A 6,868-nucleotide genomic window follows, 5' to 3' on the forward strand; every position below is an offset into this window, starting at 1 on the left:
CATCCGTGGAAAACGGAATTACAATAAAATGACGTTAATAGTTACTGGCAATAGCGCCCTTACTGTCACCATTAATTTGCCATTGTATTTTCTGGAATTTCACTGGTTTAGCGTTCCAATATGTTTGCTAAAACATGTAGATCGTCAGGGCCCTATTTCATAAAAACTTGATATGACAGCCACTCTTTCTGGAAAGGGCAATTGTAATGGTAATGACAAGAATCCATCTTCCTGATTGGCTGTTGCCATGGGATGTTGCCATTCTTCACCATTTGCCGATGAAGAAAAAAAAAATGCTTTAACGCTTCAAAATAGTTCTAAAAACATGTGGGTTAAGGATAGAAACAACCGATGTAAGAATTTTAATCAATATAATCAATGCTAATTATTGTTAAATATATACATATTGAGAGTAGTTCTATTAAAATCGTTTCTAGAATGAATCGTGTACAGTTATGGCTTATTGAGAATTTCTCCGTATATTTGTGGCTTTGTTGCGAAATTCTTATGTTATGGTAGGGTGTTTTGTGATACAAACTATAGAAATGCATCTAAAGTAACAATATAGGTTTTCCCGGTCAATTTCATAATTTTGTCATTCAAGTTCCTCTTCCGAGCATTCGATTTCACGCATTCCAAGCTCGCAGCACTGAATCAGCAATCAAATTCAAAATCCCGTCATTCGAATTCACTATCCGAGCATTCAAATTCACTATCGGAACATTCAAATTCACTATCGGAGCATTCAAATTTAAGAGAGGAGCACGCATTTCATCAATGAGCATTCAAATTCATGTCAAGCTGGCGACGGAATCTCGTCGGTCATTCTAATTTGTGAATAGGCAACCATGTTCCAAATAACTGCATTCCATTTAAAAGAAGTCCTGAATTCAGTTCGTTTGGGGCCGTGTATGCATGTGTTTTTCATTTGGCTTTGAATATATTGGGATTACTTATTTTGCAGTAGAGGTCCACCTGTTCATTGAACATTTTGAACTCATGCTTAGCGAAAATGAATGTACAGGCACATGTCCCTCGGATTGCTCGCATTTTGAAATTAAATGCCCAATCGTGAATTTGATTTCACGAAAACGAAATAGAACGCCCATTAATGAAATTGATCGCTCGGATTCTAAACTTGAATGCCCGAATATTTTCGAGTGCGTGCGCTGTGTGAAATTGAATGCACATTAACGAATTTGAATGACAAAAGTATGAAATTGACCGGGAAAACCTATATTTTAAAATCACTGCTCTCACTGATAAACAATGTCTTTAAACCAAGAACTGCTTGCGATATGCTTTATATCGTCAACACTTAACATATTTTTTGAATATAATATATATACACACATGTATACAACTTACGTTACGATAGAACTAAATAGAACTTGCGTTACGATAGATGAATTTTGCATATGTTATTGGTGTTATCATTTTTTCGTTTTTCTGAATGATCCACGTATTACACACTCCGCTTTACACACTCCGATCTTCTGTTTCATCGCTTCATTTTCTTCTTTGTTGCCAATTCAAAGCGTGCATTGTTTTCTCATTGAAATAATCTGTGAATATATATATATATATATTTCTAGAACACTTATTATTTGTAAAATAGTTTGATCAGGTATGTCTCAGAGGCCCTTTTTCATTCTAAAAAAAAAAGAAAATCGAATCCTTTAGATACTCCTCACTTTCAAATTTGAAATAGATTGTGCTACTGAATTGAAAGTTGGAATCAGTCATGAGAAGATTAAATTATGCTTTAAACAAAAGTGTAAAAATCGCGGTTGATACGCAGCTTTACATCCCCCATTCATTACAAAATGCATAGCAAGGTGAGATTTAAAAGATTGAAAAGACCTAATCTTCAAAGCCTCTCTGCTAAGTAAGTATTTTTCCCCAAAATTTCCCTATACCTCAGGGCCTGCTTTCTTAATAAACACGTGTCCAGAGTGTGTATTTTCATTGCAATATTAAGATAGGTTAGGAGAGTCCATTTGAATTGAGTATATACATCATTTTAAAGCTTAAAGTTTTTTCTTTTAGAGTCAGTTCCTAACTCAAAGCCCATGTATGGCCACTCTTTGCTGGTTTGTGCTGCAAAACACAAAAGGTAATGTCTGGATGGTATATACGATGTATGTATATACATCGTATATGCATATCATATACACATATGTGTATTTAATGGAGATGGGACTTAGCTTTCCAACCTCTTTGTGAGAAGATGAAAAAGCTCTTATCAAATATGACAGTGAAAATAAATCTTATTAAATATGACAGAGAAAACAAAGTTTATTTGGTGAAAATTGGTTTTGAAATGGAAGAGATATAAAAAACAACGCAATCCCGACAAAAGGTGGGTCTCACCATTTATTGGGATTGATTCGATTTACTATGTTTTTGGATGCCTCAAGCATTTTACATTGCCAACTGATTTTCATCGAATAAACTTCGAATTCCTCATAATATTGCACGCTCTTTCATATTTTCATAAAGTGATTTTTAAGTATCTCCCAAAAAGTTAAAAGCTAAATGAAATGAAATGAGATTTATTTACCAAACAAACAAACAAACATCATCAACTAAGTCACAACAATCAATAGTTAAGATATAGTTTGGCAAAAAAGAACTGGCAATAGCGTGCAGGCTAGTCGAGGCCAGTCCTTTCAATGATATAGATTATAATATAACGTATTTACGATATTTACAGAAGAATTGTTATATGTACATAATTATTTACATGTTTTCAAAGGGGATCATTATTATATTGATAACAGATACTTTCGCAATGATATCGAAAAGCATTACAGGCGTTTATCTTTTTGACATAATGAGGAAATCCTCTCCAAATTATACTGCCTGCATATGACAAGGCGTCTTTACCTGTTTCAGATCTGATTCTTATTGATTTATAATTCATATTATTTTTAAACCTTGTATCATAATTATGGTCAATTTCAAAACAATAATCAGAGATATCGTGCGGTAAAGAATGATGGATTAGGTCGAACATTACAGTTCCAATTACAAATTGGTAAAGTCTGTAAACATCTAGCATTTGTAAACGATGAAATAAAGGGCCAGTATGCTCCTAGGTCCTTTGAAACAGATTGCACGCACTAATTTCTTTTGTAACAAAAATATAGATTGAAGATATGAGTGGTATGTACATCCCCAAACTTCTAGTCCATAAGACATACGCGGGAGGATAAGGGTGTTATATAATAGTTGTAAGATTTGTCTAGGCACAAGTTGTCTAATTCTAAATATGATTCCAATTGTTTTCCTCATTGAGGAAGAGACACACTCAATATGTTTTCGCCATGATAAGTTTTGGTCTATATTAACTCCTAGAAACAAAGTCGAATGTACCTGCTCTATAATGTCTGTGCGTACCATAATATTTCCATTTGTCTCCACATGTCTACGTTTACTTTTAAAAACTATATACTTTGTTTTGGACGTGTTGATTGTTAATTTGTTAGCATTACACCATTTCATAACGTTTAAGGAATTACTTTCAACTTCCTTTAAGTCAATATTCTTAGTTCCAGATGGAAAAGAATGAAATAAAATCGAATCAAATAATCGAAAATTGAAATAATCTGTGGATTGTGGCAAATCGTTGATATAAATTAAGAACAGAGTGGGTCCCAATACAGATCCTTGTGGTAAACACCACATGTAATCGGTAGTTGTGCAGACTTTTCATTTCCATAACATACAAACTGAAATCGATTTGATAAATAGCTGCGCATCCACTCTAACGGTAACCCACGTATACCATAGTGTTGTAATTCATATAGCAAAATGTCATGATTTATCGCATCGAAAGCTTTTGCAAAGTCTAGAAATAATCCAGCAGTAACCTTGCCTTCATCCATTTGTTTGGTTAATTCATCACTTAGATTGATCAGCGATAGTTTTGTACTGTGCCCTTGCCTAGAACCATACTGGTGTTTGTATAATATTTCATTTTCCTCAAAAAAAAATCATCAGACGACTGTTTACCAGTTTTTCGATTATCTTACTAATTATCGGAAGGACCGAGATAGGCCGATAGTTTGAAGCAACGGCGTAGCCAGGATTTCATCTTAGGGAGGGCGGTTAGCCTGCGAGGGAGCGAAGCGACCGAGCCCGAGCGAGCGGAGCGAGCGAGGGGGGAGGGTGTGGGAGGGGGGTTTCCCCCCTCCCACGGTAAGAACTTTTTGCATTTGGATGTTGTAAATGGTGCAATTTGATGCATGTTTTTGCGCATTTTATCGACGTGAAACAGTCCCACTTGTTTATGGTAGCAGTTCATTTTGATGTAGATTATTATTGAACAATTTGCCTATAACATGGTATAATTTAAATACACCTCTTGTATTAATTCTGTTCACTGAATATCATGAACGCGACTGAACCCGAGCGAGCGGAGCGAGCGAGGGGGGATGGGAGTGTGTGGGAGGGGGTGTCCCCCCTCCCACGGTAAGAACTTTTTGCATTTTGATGTTACAAATGGTGCAATTTGATGCATGTTTTTGCGCGTTTTATCGACGTGAAACAGTCCCACTTGTTTATGGTAGCAGTATATTTTAGTGTAGATTATTGTTGAACAATTTGCCTATAAAATGGTATAATTTAGATACACTTCTTGTATTAATTCTTTTCACTGAATATCATGAACGTGACTGAACCTGAGCGAGCGGAGCGAGCGAGGGGGGAGGGGAGGGTGTGGGAGGGGGGTTTTCCCCCTCCCACGGTGAGAACTTTTTACATTTTGATTTTGCAAATGGTGCAATTTTGATGCATGTTTTTGCGTGTTTTAACGACGTGAAACAGTCCCACTTGTTTAAGATTGCAGTATATTATAGTGTAGATTATTATTGAACAATTTGCCTATAAAATGGTATAATTCCAATACACTTCTTGTATTGATTCTTTTCACTGAATAACATGAACGCGACTGAACCCGAGCGAGCGGAGCGAGCGAGGGGGGAGGGAAGGGTGTGGGAGGGGGGTGTCCCCCCTCCCACGATAAGAACTTTTTGCATTTTGATGTTGCAAATGGTGCAATTTGATGCATGTTTTTGCGCGTTTTATCGACGTGAAACAGTCCCACTTGTTTAAGGTAGCAGTATATTTTAGTGTAGATTATTATTGAACAATTTGCCTATAAAATGGTATAATTCAAATACACTTCTTGTATTAATTCTCTTCACTGAATATCATGAACGCGACTGAACCCGAGCGAGCGAGCGAGGGGGTAGGGGAGGGTGAGGGTGAAACCCCCTCCCACCGTGAGAACTTTTTACATTTTGATTTTGCAAATGGTGCAATTTGATGCATGTATTTGCGTGTTTTAACGACGTGAAACAGTCCCACTTGTTTAAGATTGCAGTATATTTTAGTGTAGATTATTATTGAACAATTTGCCTATAAAATGGTATAATTCCAATACACTTCTTGTATTAATTCTTTTCACTGAATATCATGAACGCGAGTGAACCCGAGCGAGCGGAGCGAGCGAGGGGGTAGGGGAGGGTGTGGGAGGGGGGTTTCCCCCCTCCCACGGTGAGAAGTTTTTACATTTTGATTTTGCAAATGGTGCAATTTTATGCATGTTTTTGCGTGTTTTAACGACGTGAAACAGTCCCACTTGTTTAAGATTGCAGTATATTTTAGTGTAGATTATTATTGAACAATTTGCCTATAAAATGGTATAATTCCAATACACTTCTTGTATTAATTCTTTTCACTGAATATCATGAACGCGACTGAACCCGAGCGAGCGGAGCGAACGAGGGGGGAGGGAAGGGTGTGGGAGGGGGGTTTCCCCCCTCCCACGGTGAGAACTTTTTGCATTTTGATTTTGCAAATGGTGCAATTTGATGCATGTTTTTGCGCGTTTTATCGACGTGAAACAGTCCCACTTGTTTAAGGTAGCAGTATATTTTAGTGTAGATTATTATTGAACAATTTGCCTATAAAATGGTATAATTCAAATACACTTCTTGTATTAATTCTCTTCACTGAATATCATGAACGCGACTGAACCCGAGCGAGCGAGGGGGTAAGGGAGGGTGAGGGTGAAACCCCCTCCCACCGTGAGAACTTTTTACATTTTGATTTTGCAAATGGTGCAATTTGATGCATGTATTTGCGCGTTTTAACGACGTGAAACAGTCCCACTTGTTTAAGATTGCAGTATATATTAGTGTAGATTATTATTGAACAATTTGCCTATAAAATGGTATAATTCCAATACACTTCTTGTATTAATTCTTTTCACTGAATATCATGAACGCGAGTGAACCCGAGCGAGCGGAGCGAGCGAGGGGGTAGGGGAGGGTGTGGGAGGGGGGTTTCCCCCCTCCCACGGTGAGAAGTTTTTACATTTTGATTTTGCAAATGGTGCAATTTTTTGCATGTTTTTGCGTGTTTTAACGACGTGAAACAGTCCCACTTGTTTAAGATTGCAGTATATTTTAGTGTAGATTATTATTGAACAATTTGCCTATAAAATGGTATAATTCCAATACACTTCTTGTATTAATTCTTTTCACTGAATATCATGAACGCGACTGAACCCGAGCGAGCGGAGCGAACGAGGGGGGAGGGAAGGGTGTGGGAGGGGGGTTTCCCCCCTCCCACGGTGAGAACTTTTTGCATTTTGATTTTGCAAATGGTGCAATTTGATGCATGTTTTTGCGCGTTTTATCGACGTGAAACAGTCCCACTTGTTTAAAGTAGCAGTATATTTTAGTGTAGATTATTATTGAACAATTTGCCTATAAAAATGATATAATTTAGATACACTTCTTGTATTAATTCTTTTCACTGTATATCACGAACTCCAATAATTCCAATACACTTACAC

Source organism: Diadema setosum, chromosome 12 (genome assembly GCF_964275005.1).
Source record: "Diadema setosum chromosome 12, eeDiaSeto1, whole genome shotgun sequence".
In the NCBI taxonomy this organism is placed as follows: domain Eukaryota; kingdom Metazoa; phylum Echinodermata; class Echinoidea; order Diadematoida; family Diadematidae; genus Diadema; species Diadema setosum.